The 16,040-nt window shown below is 49.5% G+C and overlaps 1 protein-coding gene across 1 annotated transcript in view; it reads left to right on the forward strand.

Moving 5' to 3' along the window:
• LOC144609619 (neurexin-2-like) overlaps positions 1-16,040 on the forward strand; it is a 309,609-nt gene that overhangs the window by 217,901 nt on the left and 75,668 nt on the right. The window lies entirely within an intron of this gene.

The following is a 16,040-nucleotide window of genomic DNA, read 5'->3' on the forward strand; positions in this document are numbered from 1 at the left end:
ATGGCTGATCATTCTCAATCAGTACCCCGTTCCTGCCTTCTCCCCATACCCCCTGACTCCGCTATCCTTAAGAGCTCTATCCAGCTCTCTCTTGAATGCATTCAGAGAATTGGCCTCCACTGCCTTCTGAGGCAGAGAATTCCACAGATTCACAACTCGCTGACTGAAAATGTTTTTCCTCATCTCAGTTCTAAATGGCCGACCCCTTATTCTTAAACTGTGGCCCCTTGTTCTGGACTCCCCCAATATTGGGAACATGTTTCCTGCCTCTAACATGTCCAACCCCTTAATAATCTTATACGTTTCGATAAGATCCCCCCTCATCCTTCTAAATTCCAGTGTATACAAGCCCAGTCGCTCCAGTCTTTCAACGTACGACAGTCCCGCCATTCCGGGAATTAACCTAGTAAACCTACGCTGCACGCCCCGAAATTGAGGGGGAAAGATTTAATAGGAACCTGAGGGATAACTTTTTTACACAAAGGGTGGTGGGTGTATGCAATGAGTTGCCGGAGGAGGTAGTTGAGGCAGGGACTATCCCAATGTTTAAGAAACATTGTACATGGATGGATAGGGTGAATTTAGAGGGATATGGGCAAAAAAAGGCAGGTGGGATTAGTGTAGATGGGGCATGTTGGTTGGAATGGGCAGGTTGGGCTGAAGGGCCTGTTTCCACACTGAATGCTCCATGATGAGCTGCCTTGTTGAACTGCTGCTGTTGCGTGGTGACTGTGCCCCCGCAGTGCTGTCGAGTGCCTTTGCCAAATGGACTAGTTCCATGTCACACATCTGCTGTGCGACCACATACAGCGTTCCACTCGGAAGCCAAGTGCCCCCAACAGTCTCGCAATCACCTTCTCCCCCAAGTCAACAGAGACAGCTCAAACTGTTCCTTAGCTTCCTAACTGGCGGAACTAAAATTATCTTGCTGCGTCTGCATAAAACTCAACAACATTTCATCCGTGAAGAAGCATTAGGCATCTTCAAAGCATAGTTAGTGGGTTTTAATATCGTGGCTCTGATGTGGAGAATTTAATGATTACGATGTGGGACGTGAGATGTGGGAAGGGTGTTCATTCCGAAGGTAGACACAAAAAGCTGGAGTAACTCAGCGGGTCAGGCAGTGTCTCTGGAGAGAAGGAATGGGTGGCGTCTCGGGTCGAGACCCTTCTTCAGACTGAAGAAAGGTCTCAACCCGAAACACGGAAACAAGCCCTTTGGCCCACCGAGTCCGTGCCGACCAGCGATTCCTGCACACTAACACTATCCTACACACACTAGGGACAATTTACAAATTTTACCGAAGCCAATTAACCTACAAACCTGTAAGTCATTGGAATGTGGGAGGAAACCGGAGCACCCGTAGAAAACCCACGCAGGTCAGACCGTACAAACTCCGTACAGACAGCACCCGTAGTCAGGATGGAACCCGGGTCTCTGGCGCTGTGAGGCAGCAGCTCTACCCGCTGCACCACCATGCTGCCTGTTGTGTTTCTGTGTCTGAGACTGGCTAAATGCCGGCCCTGGACTCTGAGGCGCGATCCCTCTTCTCTTCTTCCAGGAGAGAGTGTGGATCTTTAAACAGACAAGCCCTCGATTTAACCCATCATTTGAAAGCGACCCCTTCAGGACGGTGGCCTTCCCTGGGCGCCTCACCCCGGGATCAGCCGTGAGTTCCAGACTGGAAAGTCAGGGGTGCAGAGGTTGAGCAGCAATAATAGACAATAGACAATAGGTGCAGGAGGAGGCCATTCAGCCCTTCGAGCCAGCACCGCCATTCAATGCGATCATGGCTGATCACTCTCAATCAGTACCCCGTTCCTGCCTTCTCCCCATACCCCCTCACTCCGCTATCCTTAAGAGCTCTATCCAGCTCTCTCTTGAAAGCATCCAACGAACTGGCCTCCACTGCCTTCTGAGGCAGAGAATTCCACACCTTCACCACTCTCTGACTGAAAAAGTTCTTCCTCATCTCCGTTCTAAATGGCCGACCCCTTATTCTTAAACTGTGGCCCCTTGTTCTGGACTCCCCCAACATTGGGAACATGTTTCCTGCCTCTAATGTGTCCAATCCCCTAATTATCTTATATGTTTCAATAAGATCCCCCCTCATCCTTCTAAATTCCAGTGTATACAAGCCTAATTGCTCCAGCCTTTCAACATACGACAGTCCCGCCATTCCGGGAATTAACCTAGTGAACCTACGCTGCACGCCCTCCATAGCAAGAATATCCTGTGAATGATAGTTTATTGTCATAGTGTGATGCCTCTACAGAGAGAGAGAGAGAGAGAGAGAGAGAGAGAGAGAGAGAGAGAGAGAGAGAGAGAGAGAGAGAGAGAGAGAGAGGGGGAGAGGGAGAGGGAGAGGGGGAGAGGGGGAGAGGGGGAGAGGGGGAGAGGGGGAGAGAGAGAGTGCCGCGATATTAAACACGTGACTGCCTTCTGTGATAGAAGGCAGCCATGCAGAGATAAGCATCAACATTTCCCGTGAACAAATCTAGAAGATAGACACAAATTGCTGGAGTAACTCAGCAGGTCAGGCAGCATCTCTGGAGATGACCCATTCCTTCTCTCCAGAGATGCTGCCTGTCCCGCTGAATTACTCCACCATTTTGTGTCTATCTTCAGAATAAACTAGCACCTGCAGTCCCTCCCTAATCAAGTGTAGAAAGTTGGCGTCGTACTCCAACGGCCACAGTTTCCGTCCATTTTGATGAGCACATGCCACTTACTTTTCAACTCGTGTATGGGTTTGCTCTCCAGCTGGGCCTCACGGTAGGGTAGCGGGTAGAGCCACTGCCTCTCAGCTCCCACGACCCAGGTTCAATCCCAACCTCCGGTGCTCACTGTGTGGAGTTTGCATGTTCTCCCTGTGACCACATGGATTTCAGAACTTCACAAGTGAAAGGAGCAGATTTTGAAGCCATTCGGCCCATCGAGTCTACTCCGTCATTCAATCATGGCTGATCTATCTCTCCCTCCTAACCCCATTCTCCTGCCTTCTCTCCATAACCTCTGACACCCGCACTAATCAAGAATCTATCTATCTCTGCCTTCAATATATCCACTGACTTGTGGCCTCCACAGCCTTCTGTGGCAAAGAATTCCACAGATTCACCACCAGCTGACTAAAGAAATTCCTCCTCATCTCCCTCAATAGACAATAGGTGCAGGAGGAGGCCATTCTGCCCTTTGAGCCAGCACCGCCATTCAATGTGATCATGGCTGATCATTCTCAATTAATACCCCGTTCCTGCCTTCTCCCCATACCCCCTGACTCCGCTATCCTTAAGAGCGCTATCTAGCTCTCTCTTGAATGCATTCAGAGAATTGGCCTCCACTGCCTTCTGAGGCAGAGAATTCCACAGATTCACAACTCTCTGACTGAAAAAGTTTTTCCTCATCTCAGTTCTAAATGGCCGACCCCTTATTCTTAATCTGTGAGTCCCCTGTTTCTGGACTCTCCCCCCTCCTCCTAAAGGAACATCCGTTAATTCTGAGGCTGTGCCCTCTGGTCCTAGACTCTCCCACTGGGACTTTCCCTGGATGCCCCCGTTTGCTCCCACATCCCAGAGAGCTGCGTGTTCAGTGGGATGATAAGCTCCTGTACATTGGCCCAAAGGTGCGGGGGAGGGGTGCAACCTGAGGGTCATTAATGGGAACGTGGGGAGAAGTAAATATGGGGTTAATGTAGGATTGGTGTGAATGAGTGGTTGTTGGACGGTGTGGACTGGAGGACTCTGTATCACTCTCAACAGTTCAACAGAACTTTATTTGTCATTCGGTACCAAGGTACCGAACGAAACTCTCTGACTCAATGACCCTAAATTCTTGCTACGTGCAGCACCAGATGAACCTTGTCCAGATGAATGTGCGTCAGAAAGCATCGTATCGGGCTGCATCACAGCACAGTTTGAGAATAGCTCCATCCAAGACCGCAATAAAATTGTGGAGAATTGTGGACGTAGCCCAGACCATCACACAAACCAACCTCCCTTCCCTTCACGCTGCCTCGGCAAGGCCAGCAGCACAGACCGTCACACAAACAAACCAACCTTCCTTCCATCGCCTCCATCTACACCTCACGCTGCCTCGGCAAGGCCAGCAGCCCAGACCATCACACAAACCAACCTCCCCTCCATCGCCTCCATCTACACCTCACGCTGCCTCGGCAAGGCCAGCAGCCCAGACCATCACACAAACCAACCTCCCCTCCATCGCCTCCATCTACACCTCACGCTGCCTCGGCAAGGCCAGCAGCACAGACCGTCACACACACAGACCAACCTCCCTTCCATCGCCTCCATCTACACCTCACGCTGCCTCGGCAAGGCCAGCAGCATCATCAAGGACCAGTCTCACCCCGGCCACTCCCTCTTCTCCCCTCTCCCATCGGGCAAGAGGTACAGAAGTGTGAAAACGCACACCTCCAGATTCAGGGACAGTTTCTTCCCGGCTGTTATCAGGCAACTGAACCGTCCTACCACAACCAGAGAGCAGTGCTGAACTACAATCTACCTCATTGGAGACCCTCGGACTATCCTTGATCGGAATAGACACAAAGATCTTTGATTGGACTTTGCTGGCTATACCTTGCGCTGAAAGTTATTCCCTTATCGTGTATCAGTACTAAATTGCTCGATTGTAATAGCACATTGTCTTGCGGATCACACACAACAAAAACTTTTCACTGTACCTCGGTACACGTGACAATAAACTAAACTGAACTCCGGGGGATACACACAGTGATCAGAGGGCAGAGTCCTTGTGCAGATTTTTGCTATGGAGGGCGTGCAGCGTAGGTTCACTAGGTTAATTCCCGGAATGGCGGGACTGTCGTATGTTGAAAGGCTGGAGCGATTGGGCTTGTATACACTGGAATTTAGAAGGATGAGGGGGGATCTTATTGAAACATATAAGATAATTAGGGGATTGGACACATTAGAGGCAGGAAACATGTTCCCAATGTTGGGGGAGTCCAGAACAAGGGGCCACAGTTTAAGAATAAGGGGTAGGCCATTTAGAACGGAGATGAGGAAGAACTTTTTCAGTCAGAGAGTGGTGAAGGTGTGGAATTCTCTGCCTCAGAAGGCAGTGGAGGCCAGTTCGTTGGATGCTTTCAAGAGAGAGCTGGATAGAGCTCTTAAGGATAGCGGAGTGAGGGGGTATGGGGAGAAGGCAGGAACGGGGTACTGATTGAGAGTGATCAGCCATGATCGCATTGAATGGCGGTGCTGGCTCGAAGGGCTGAATGGCCTACTCCTGCACCTATTGTCTATTGTCAGACCGAGAGACCTGGCAAAGTGTCCGTGTGCGTTCATCGACAGCATGCGTTTAAACTTCTGCCACTCCTTAAGTAATGCAGTCAGTTCCCATGGAACTTCACAAGACACAATCAAAGAGAACATGACACTGAGGCTTCCAGGGAAAGATCAAGTCAAGTCGGGTTTACTGTCAGATGCAGAAGAACAGTGAGGTGGGTACAGGTGCAATGAAAATCTTGCTGGCACAACATCACAACGCAACAACAACACAACGCACAAAAAAACATAATTTAAACATAAATTATACATCGGCTACTCAAACAATTCTACAAGACAGTGAAAAGAAATAAAGAATGCATTAAACAACATGACAATATTGAAGAGTACACAGTTAGAAAGCCAGTCCATGGTAGTGTAAGAGACTTGTTGGCCAGGATTGGATTCGGCTGGATAGGCACAAAATGCTGGAGTAACTCAGCAGGACAGGCAGCATCTCTGGAGAGAAGGAATGGGTGACGTTTCGAGTTGAGACCCTTCTTCAGACAGAAGGGATCAGGATGGTGCAGGTCAGTAGGAAAGTAATTGTTCCCGAACCTGGTGCTCATAGTTATAGAGTCACAGAGTGATACAGTGTGCAAACAGGCCCTTCGGCCCAACGTACCCACACTGGCCAACATGTCCCAGCTACACGTGCCCCACCTGACTGCGCTTGGTCCATATCCCTCCAAACCTGTCCTATCCATGTACCTGTCCAACGGTGTCCTAAATGTTGGGATAGTCCCTGCCTCAACTACCTCTGGCAGCTCGTTCCATTCACCCACCACCCTTTGTATGAAAAAGTTACCCCTCAGGTTCCTATTAAATCTTTTCCCCTTCACCTTAAACCTATGTCATCTGGTCCTCGATTCACCTACTCTGGGCAAGAGACTCTGTGCTTCTTCCCGATGTATTCCTCTCATTATTTTATACACCTCTATAAGATCGCCTCTCGTCCTCCTGTGCTCCAAGGAATAGAGTTCCAGCCTACTCAATCTCACCCTGAATGAATGACTACGTTTACTGGCCAAGTATGTGCATATACAAGGAATGTGCCTTGGTGCTCCACTCACAAATGACAACACAAACATAAAGTTAACAATTAAAAATAGCTCACACCCTCAAGTCCTGGCAACATCCAGGACTTAAAGTGTGTGACTTTAAGACCAAGATAGACACAAAATGCCGGAGTACCTCAGCGGGACAGGCAGTATCTCTGGATGGAAGGAATGGGTGACGTTTCAGGTCGAGACCCTTCTTCAGAACCGAAACGTCTCAACCAGAAACGTGACCCATTCCTTCTCTCCAGAGATGCTGCCTGTCCCGCTGAGTTACTCCAGCATTTTGTGTCTGTCTTCGGTTTGAACCATCATCTGTAGTTCCTTCAACATCACAGAAACTTAAAGTTGTCTGAACTGTTGACGCAGCTAATAATCTCCATCAACAAATACTCTCATCCCCGAAGCAGCTTGTGTTTTTGATGCATTGACCTTGGAAGCCGGTTATTTGAATGAGAAGGCTTGTTAAAGCCGAGACGTGAGGCAGCAAGGGAGGTGAGGATTACTGGGGCCAAGCGTGGGTGACCACTGTTGATTCACAACTGTCGGCTTGTCCCACTTGCCTCAGATCCCTCCCTCCATTGCCATTTGCAATCCCACAGCCTCTCTCAAAGAGTCATGGAGTCACACAGCGCGGAAACAGGCCCTTCGGCCCATCTTGCCCATACCGGCCAACATGTCCCAACTACACTAGTCACACCTGCGTTTGGTCCATATCCCTCCAAACCTGTCCTATCCATATATCTGTCCATTTTGTTTTTACACGTTGTGATAGTCCCAGCCTCAACTATCTCATCTGGCAGCTCGATCCATACACCCACCACCCTTTGTGTGAAAACGTTACCCCTCAGATTCCTATTAAATCTTCCCCACCTCACTTTAATCCCATGTCCTCTGGTTCTTGAGGCAGAGAGCCCCTGTATTCATAGAAACATAGAAAATAGGTGCAGGAAGAGGCCATTTGGCTCTTCGAGCCAGCACCATCATTCGTTGTGATCATGGTTGATCATCCACAATCAGTAACCCGTGCCTGCCTTCTCCCCATATCCCTTGATACCGCTAGCCCCTAGAGCTCTAGCTAATCTCCTGGTAAATTAACCAAGAACGAGTACCTGCTGCTGACCCATTTTATCGCCTGCAGAATATGTTAAGAGTTGGTTTGTGTGGGTGTTTTTATATATTAATTAAATACAGTATCGCAGCAGGTAGTGCTGCTGCCTCACAGTGCCAGAGACCCGGGATCGATGCTGATTACGGGTGCTGTCTGCACAGATTTTGTCTGTTCTCCCTGTGACCTGTGTGCGTGGGTTTTCTCCGGATGCTTCAGTTTCCTCCCACTTTGCAAAGCTGCACACGTTTGTAGGTTAATCGGTTCCAGTATAATTGTAAATTGGCGTGTGTAGGATCGTGTTAGTGTAGGGGGATCGCTGGTCGGCATGGACTCGGTGGGCCGAAGGGCCTGTTGGTGCGTTGTATCTCTAAAGTCTGGATAACTAAAATGAAAGGATGGACAATTTGGACTGTTTCTTTGGAGCGTCGGAGGCAGGAGGTCAGGTTGTAAGTGTCGAGTTGAGCCTTATAGTTGTAAATGTCAGTTTGTTTCCTGTGTACTATTTATTATCAGCTTTCTTCTTCTTGTGTTTGAGGCAGCAGAAGTTATGAAGCTGCTTCTGCTTCTGCTGTCTCTGTTTGTAGTCGTTCGCCTGACTGAGATCAGTTGACAGGGCTCACCAAGGCGAGGTCGACAACAAGAGCCCCTTATCAGCTATCTCCCACTGACTGCATCTATCTGTAAAATGGCCTTGCAGTTACTGGGAGAAGATGCTGAGGAGTGTGTATTCCCTCTTTGTTGTGAATCAAGGTTCCTGCCAGAACCTCTAACTCACGGGCACGATGCAGCCTTGGGCTGACGCGAGACTCCCAATATTAACGATAGAAACAGAGTGCTGGAGTAACTCAGCGGGTCAGGCAGCATCTGTGGGGAACATGGATAGGTGACGTTTCACAGAGTGCTGGAGTAACTCAGCGGGTCAGGTAACATCTCTGGAGAACATGGATAGGTGACGTTTTGGGTCGAGTCTGAAGAAAGCTCCCCACCTGAAATGTTACCTATCCATGTTCTCCACAGATGCTGCCTGACCCGCTGAGTTACTCCAGCACTCTGTGAAACGTCACCTATCCATGTTCTCCACAGATGCTGCCTGACCCGCTGAGTTACTCCAGCACTCTGTGAAACGTCACCTATCCATGTTCTCCACAGATGCTGCCTGACCCGCTGAGTTGCAGTGTGACTTACGACAAATACTGTAGCCATGGAGGGGTTGAATACCTCTGTCTTAAACAGGGTACACAGCCCATCAGCCCCTCCTCACCAGTACCCATCTGTCATGCCACCATTTCCCTCTCCCCCCCCCCCCCCGCCCCATCTCTTCACATTTTCTACATCCCCTCGACACTTCCAGCATGGATGAAGGGTCCTGACCTGAAACATCGAGAGCACATTTCCTTCCACAGATTCTGCCTGACCCACTGAGTTTTTTAAAAAGTTTTAGTTTAGAGAAACAGCGCAGAAACAGGCCCTGCAGCCCACCGAGTCCGTGCCGACCAGCGATCCCCACACATTGACACTATCCTACCCACACTAGGGACAATTTACAATTACACCAAGCCAATTCACCTTCAATCCTGTATGTCTTTGGAGTGTGGGGGGAAACTGAAGATCTCAGAGAAAACCCACGCAGGTCACGGGGAGAACGTACAAACTCCGTACAGACAGCATCCGTAGTCAGGATGGAACCCGGGTCTCTGGCGCTGTGAGGCAGCAGCTCTACCTGCTGCACACTGGGCTGCCCGATTCCTCCAGCAGCTCTCCTCCTGTGTTGAGCCTGTTTCCGTGCTGGGTAATGGGGTGCTCTGTGAGAAACTGTCAAGTCAAGTCAAGTCAATTTTATTTGTATAGCACATTTAAAAACAACCCACGTTGACCAAAGTGCTGTACATCTGATTAGGTACTAAGGAAAAAAATGAAACATACAGTAGCACACAAACAGTTCACAGCGCCTCCTCAATGAGCCTCAAACGCTAGGGAGTAGAAATAGGTTTTGAGCCTGGACTTAAAGGAGTCGATGGAGGGGGCAGTTCTGATGGGGAGAGGGATGCTGTTCCACAGTCTAGGAGCTGCAACCGCAAAAGCGCGGTCACCCCTGAGCTTAAGCCTAGACCGCGGGATAGTGAGTAGCCCCAAGTCGGCCGACCTGAGGGACCTAGAGTTAGAGAGGGGGGTTAGAAGATTTTTGATGTAGGGGGGGGAATGTCCATTTAGGGCTTTATACGTGAATAGGAGGAGCTTGAAGTTGATTCTGTACCGTACAGGGAGCCAGTGGAGAGAGGCCAGAATCGGGGTGATGTGGTCCCTTTTACGGGTACCCGTCAGGAGTCTCGCCGCGGCGTTTTGGACCAGTTGCAGGCGGGACAGGGAAGATTGGCTGATCCCAGTGTATAGGGAGTTGTAACCATGAATACTGTAACCACTGTAACCATGAATACCGGCGACGATGTGTAGTTGAAAGTTTAGAGACGGGAATTAAACGGAGGTGTTAAAGCTCATGATGGGCCTGCCCAGGGCTGGCATGAAGTGTGTACAGAGCCCAAGATAGACACAGAATGTTGGAGTAACTCAGCAGGTCAGGCAGCATCTCTGGATAGAAGGAATAGGTGACGTTTCGAGTCGGGACCTTTCTTCAGACTGAGAGTCGGGGGAATGGGAAAACAAGAGATTATCGACGGTGATGTAGAGAGATATAGAACAAATAGACAATAGACAATAGACAATAGGTGCAGGAGTAGGCCATTCAGCCCTTCGAGCCAGCACCGCCATTCAATGCGATCATGGCTGATCACTCTCAATCAGTACCCCGTTCCTGCCTTCTCCCCATACCCCCTCACTCCGCTATCCTTAAGAGCTCTATCCAGCTCTCTCTTGAAAGCATCCAACGAACTGGCCTCCACTGCCTTCTGAGGCAGAGAATTCCACACCTTCACCACTCTCTGACTGAAAAAGTTCTTCCTCATCTCCGTTCTAAATGGCTGACCCCTTATTCTTAAACTGTGTGGCCCCTTGTTCTGTACTCCCCCAACATTGGGAACATGTTTCCTGCCTCTAACGTGTCCAATCCCCAAATTATCTTATATGTTTCAATAAGAAGGAAAGATACACAAAAAAAGTAACTACAATAAAGGAAACCGGCCATTGTTAGCTGTGGGCTAGGTGAAAACGAGTTACAGACAATGAGACTCAACAAAAGCTCCACAGTCCCACCACTTAGCTGTGAAACCAGGCTCCTTCACTTGATCACTGGTGATTCATTCCAATACTGATTAGACAGATTTAAAGGCAGGGATATTTTGGGCTGCATTATGTGAGTAATTTGAGAGCTGGCATATGGTGAGCTTATAGTCTGTTTGGAAGGAAGTTGTGCCTTTGAACCTCCCCGTTCCTAAGCATTCCCACAGCAGGCGTTTACCATACCTTCTGCCGGAATCTGTTGTCAAGTAATAGATAGTGTTTGATTGCTGTAATTGTCAACAACCTGATTATTGAGCTTTGACTGCCACAAGGCAAGCTGTTCACATCAAGTACTGTGTTTGTCTTCGGGAGTGTTTGGCTTCAGGAGACTGAGTTGTTTACCAGGGTGGCACTGATCACAATCACTATTACCACCCTCAGATGGCCAATCACTATTACCACCCTCAGATGGCCAATTGTCCAACGTCAGACCCCTGCATAGAGTGGATGTGGGGAGGATGTTTCCACTAGTGGGAGAGTCTAGGACCAGAGGGCACAGCCTCAGAATAAAAGGACGTATCGTTAGGATGGAGATGAGGAGGAATTTCTTTAGTCAGAGGGCGGTGAATCTGTGGAATTCATTGCCACAGAAGGCTGTGGAGGCCACAAGTCAGTGGGTATTTTTAAGGCAGAGATAGATGGATTCTTGATCAGTGCGGGTGTCAGGGGTTATGGGGAGAAGGCAGGAGAATGGGGTTAGGAGGGAGAGATAAATCAGCCATGATTGAATGGCGGAGTAGACTCGATGGGCCGAATGGCCTAATTCTGCTCCTGTCACCTGTGAACTTGTGAACATATAACCCCTCCTCCAGTAAGCGGGACTCGCCTGCACTGTTGCAAGTACTGGTTTCCTCTACACTTGGAGGATGAATGGGTTCAGTGAGCCATTCTGTACTGATTGAGGTTTATTCTAAGGCATCCAGACTGCCAGATGATCGTCAAGCCTGTGTTGAGGTTTTATAATCAGGCCACTTCTGCTCCTGTGTACAGCTGATGGAACTCGCTGATTCTAATGCAGAATTATTCGTGTGGATACCCTGAAGGCATTATCCTCCTGACCCATATACACGGAAATGGGTTTACTGATTCCCATCCCAGTCATTGCAACAGGCAGGGAGCCCTTTCAACTGATGCTCCTCACAGTGATATGAACATTCCCCCAATCATACACTGTCAGACCTCTCTCAGTGACCCATTGATGCACAGCGCACCCCTCACCGATACACCCCTCACCGATACACCCCTCACCGATACACCCCTCACCGATACACCCCTCACCGATACACCCCTCACCGATACACCCCTCACAGGTACACCCCTCACAGGTACACCCCTCACAGATACACCCCTCACAGATACACCCCTCACAGATACACCCCTCACAGATACACCCCTCACAGATACACCCCTCACAGGTACACCCCTCACAGATACACCCCTCACAGATACACCCCTCACCGATACACCCCTCACAGATACACCCCTCACAGATACACCCCTCACAGATACACCCCTCACCGATACACCCCTCACCGATACAACCCTCACTAATATACCCCTCACCCCTCACTGATATACCCCTCAGATATACCCCTCACAGATATACCCCTCACTAATATACCCCTCACTAATGTACCCCTCACCCATCACTAATATACCCCTCACCCCTCACTGATATACCCCTCACTAATATACCCCTCACTAATATACCCCTCACTAATATGCCCCTCACTAATATGCCCCTCACTAATATGCCCCTCACTGATTCACCCCTCACTGATACACCCCTCACCAATATACCTCTCACCCCTCACTGATATACCCCTCACCCCTCACTGACACACCCTCACTGACACACCCTCCCTGTAACACTGACACACCCACACTGACACACCCTCACTGACACACCCTCCCTGTAACACTGACACACCCTCACTGACACACTCTCACTGACACACCCTCACTGACACACCCTCACTGTAACACTGACACACCCTCACTGACACACCCTCACTGACACACCCTCACTGACACACCCTCACTGACACACCCTCACTGACACACCCTCACTGACACACCCTCACTGACACACCCTCACTGTAACACTGACACACCCTCACTGACACACCCTCACTGTAACACTGACACACCCTCACTGACACACTCTCACTGACACACCCACACTGACACACCCTCACTGACACACCCTCACTGACACACCCACACTGACACACCCTCACTGACACACCCTCACTGTAACACTGACACACCCTCACTGACACACCCTCACTGTAACACTGACACACCCTCACTGACACACCCTCACTGTAACACTGACACACCCTCACTGACACACCCTCACTGTAACACTGACACACCCTCACTGACACACCCTCACTGTAACACTGACACACCCTCACTGACACACCCTCACTGTAACACTGACACACCCACACTGACACATCCTCACTGTAACACTGACACACCCTCACTGACACACCCTCACTGTAACACTGACACACCCTCACTGACACACCCACACTGACACACCCACACTGACACACCCTCACTGACACACCCTCACTGATATACCCCTCACCCCTCACTGATATACCCCTCAGATATACCCCTCACAGATATACCCCTCACTAATATACCCCTCACTAATGTACCCCTCACCCATCACTAATATACCCCTCACCCCTCACTGATATACCCCTCACTAATATACCCCTCACTAATATACCCCTCACTAATATGCCCCTCACTAATATGCCCCTCACTAATATGCCCCTCACTAATATGCCCCTCACTGATTCACCCCTCACTGATACACCCCTCACCAATATACCTCTCACCCCTCACTGATATACCCCTCACCCCTCACTGACACACCCTCACTGACACACCCACACTGACACACCCTCACTGACACACCCTCCCTGTAACACTGACACACCCTCACTGACACACTCTCACTGACACACCCTCACTGACACACCCTCACTGTAACACTGACACACCCTCACTGACACACCCTCACTGACACACCCTCACTGACACACCCTCACTGACACACCCTCACTGACACACCCTCACTGTAACACTGACACACCCTCACTGACACACCCTCACTGTAACACTGACACACCCTCACTGACACACTCTCACTGACACACCCACACTGACACACCCTCACTGACACACCCTCACTGACACACCCACACTGACACACCCTCACTGACACACCCTCACTGTAACACTGACACACCCTCACTGACACACCCTCACTGACACACCCTCACTGTAACACTGACACACCCTCACTGTAACACTGACACACCCTCACTGACACACCCTCACTGTAACACTGACACACCCTCACTGACACACCCTCACTGTAACACTGACACACCCTCACTGACACACCCTCACTGTAACACTGACACACCCACACTGACACATCCTCACTGTAACACTGACACACCCTCACTGACACACCCTCACTGTAACACTGACACACCCTCACTGACACACCCTCACTGTAACACTGACACACCCTCACTGACACACCCTCACTGTAACACTGACACACCCTCACTGACACACCCTCACTGTAACACTGACACACCCTCACTGACACACCCACACTGACACACCCACACTGACACACCCTCACTGACACACCCTCACTGACACACCCTCCCTGTAACACTGACACACCCTCACTGACACACTCTCACTGACACACCCTCACTGACACACCCTCCCTGTAACACTGACACACCCTCACTGTGAGACACACCCTGGCTGTAATATGCCTGTGTACATCGCAGAGCTGGTGGAGGGAGGGAGGGAGGGAGTGTTTCAGGGAGGTGTGTGGGCAGCTAATCTCATGTGTGCTGCCTGCTTCCTCCATTTGGCTGTGTGCTGCCTTAGTTATTGCAATCCACAGTGCTGATGGCTGCAGTGTGACTGAGTATTTCTTGAACAGAATGTGTTTGCATTTGCAATGACTGTGTGGCAAACAGCGATCCACAGGTCATTAGAATTCAAGGAACAAGAGGTAATGTGGATTGTTACATTTAACGATAATGCCAGAGTCTGCAGGCTGTCAAAAGGCTTTTCCCAGCCTTTCACCAATTTAGTTTAGTTTAGAGATACAGTGCAGAAACAGGTTCTCTGGCCCACCGACCGAGTCCACACCGACCAGCGATCCCCGCACACTAACACTATCCTACACACACTCGGGACAATATTACATTCATACCAAGCCAATTACAATACAATACAATATAATACAATATCTATATTGTCATTGTACAAGTACAACAAGATTAAGAATGCCACTTCCATATCGATGCTATAAGGCTGTTTGTGTTAAAATTGTATCTGTGTGCCCTGTGCTTTTTGTTGTCTACTGCCGGACCCTGACGTGAGAGGACGCTGGCGCTGTTTATTCACCGCCTCTCCGTTAGGATAGTTTGTCTGTTTGTTTTTATGTTATCATATCATATCATATATATACAGCCGGAAACAGGCCCTTCGGCCCACCAAGTCCGTGCCGCCCAGCGATCCCCGTACATTAACACTATCCTACACCCACTAGGGACAATTTTTACATTTACCCAGCCAATTAACCTACATACCTGTACGTCTTTGGAGTGTGGGAGGAAACCGAAGATCTCGGAGAAAACCCACGCAGGTCACGGGGAGAACGTACAAACTCCTTACAGTGCAGCACCCGTAGTCAGGATCGAACCTGAGTCTCCGGCGCTGCATTCGCTGTAAAGCAGCAACTCTACCGCTGCGCTATGATTGTTTTGTAAAGCGCTTTGAGCTTCTGGTAAGGCGCTGAAGAAGGGTCTCGACCCCGAAACGTCACCCATTCCTTCTCTCCCGAGATGCTGCCTGACCTGCTGAGTTACTCCAGCATTTTGTGAATAAATCGCTATATAAAATAAATGCTTATTATTATTATTATTATTATAAAATATATAAATAAATAAATCACAGCGAGCACCAAACAAGGTAAAGTCTTGTTTCCCTACAAGTAACTCTAACCTACAAATCTGTACGTCTTTGGAGTGTGGAACGAAACCAAAGATAGAAAATAGGTGCAGGAGTAGGCCATTCGGCCCTTCGAGCCAGCATGGCTGATCATCCACAATCAGTATCCCGTTCCTGCTTTCTCCCCATATCCCTTGATACCGTAAACCCAAGAGCAAGATCTAACTCTCTCTTGATAAAAGTGGGAAAAGCCTTGTGACAGCCTGCAGACTGGCATTATCGTTAAATGTAACAATCCACATTACCTCTTGTTCCCTGAATTGGCCT

Source organism: Rhinoraja longicauda, chromosome 34 (genome assembly GCF_053455715.1).
Source record: "Rhinoraja longicauda isolate Sanriku21f chromosome 34, sRhiLon1.1, whole genome shotgun sequence".
NCBI lineage: Eukaryota > Metazoa > Chordata > Chondrichthyes > Rajiformes > Arhynchobatidae > Rhinoraja > Rhinoraja longicauda.